At 32.7% G+C, this 1,292-nt stretch overlaps 1 protein-coding gene across 8 annotated transcripts in view; it reads left to right on the top strand.

The window, feature by feature from the left end:
- Window positions 1-276: 276 nt before the first annotated feature.
- LOC106873997 (potassium voltage-gated channel protein Shaw) overlaps window positions 277-1,292 on the top strand; it is a 524,001-nt gene continuing 522,985 nt past the window's right edge. For 4 of the 8 annotated variants that reach the window (XM_014921548.2, XM_052967033.1, XM_014921551.2 and 1 more), the window contains exon 1: window positions 278-474. The gene's annotated coding sequence lies outside the window, so the exon portion shown is untranslated. Of the gene's footprint in view, window positions 475-1,292 lie in introns of all 8 variants that reach the window. The other 4 variants (XM_014921547.2, XM_014921546.2, XM_014921542.2 and 1 more) reach the window with 2 other exon arrangements.

Below are 1,292 nucleotides of genomic sequence, written 5' to 3'. Positions count from 1 at the left end.
TCTCTCTGTCTCTCTGTCTCTCTCTCTGTCTCTCTCTCTCTCTCTCTCTCTCTCTCTCACACACACACACATACGCACAAAATAAGAGAGAAAATATTACAAATAATAATAATAAAATAATGATGACATAAAAGAACATATCAGCTTGGAATTTACCGTTTAGCTGCAACTGAGCGCATTGTGCATTTTTTTTTGCAGAATCCCGGTTGAATTTATTATCATTATTATTATTATTATTATTATTATTATTATTATTATTATTATTATTATTATTATTATTACAGTGTATGTGTATGTGTGTGTATGTTAGTTTTATGGTTGAGAGTGTCTTGTTGAAAATCGGGATTGAATCTATACAACCGTTCTCATTGGTCGCTTCACCGCCGCCATTTATCGTCTGCTGTTGGCCTTACCCGCTGTTTGGGCTTGATGCTGATATTATCAATGGAACGAGCCTTTGTCCATCGGAAATAAGTAAGTATTTTTCTAATTTTTTTGCAGTACAACCTTCTCTGGTACTCATACACACATATTTGAGCAATTACTCATAGTGTATTGCACACACTGAGGTTTTACTAGGCATAATTTGTCTCCATCAGAGGATTTTTATGTTCATCATATACATACACACACAAGCACCAACGCATTTCCACACATAGATCACACTTACATAAATGAGAAGTTAAACAGCAATACAAAATCATTTCTCTTTTTTAAAGATGTTGTATTTTTTTTCGTCCGAAATATCGCTATTAAGTCCTGGCTGAGAAAATAAATATTAAAGGAAGAAAAATGTTAGCAACATACTGCAGAGAAAATGTATGAATGCCAAGTTGATGGCAGTTAACTGTCATGTAGTTGCATTTGGAATTTGCATGTTGTCGGTACCGTTCTCAGACAACATTACACATGCATATGTTAAACTTTACTCATATTTAATGTGCAAATAAAAATTTTATTATGTGTAGGAGAGGTAGAATTAGTCGCAGTCGACAAAACTGTGTCTTAGATATTCAGTGTTTCTGCTGGGATATGTGAGTGAATGCGAACATGTCAATATATTCAATTGGTGTCAGATACCTTCACTTTTGATATCGAACATGGCAGATTTTGACGTGTTTGTACGTTCAAAATGCGTTTATACACATATACGTGTATGTATATCGATATATTTCATTTCGAATACATACATACACACATAGACACATACATGCATGCACATGTATATACATGTGTGTGTATAGATATGTGTATGTATATATATATATATATATATATATATATATATATAT

Source organism: Octopus bimaculoides, chromosome 4 (assembly GCF_001194135.2).
Source record: "Octopus bimaculoides isolate UCB-OBI-ISO-001 chromosome 4, ASM119413v2, whole genome shotgun sequence".
Lineage (NCBI taxonomy): Eukaryota > Metazoa > Mollusca > Cephalopoda > Octopoda > Octopodidae > Octopus > Octopus bimaculoides.
This window is presented reverse-complemented; position numbering and strand designations above follow the sequence as displayed.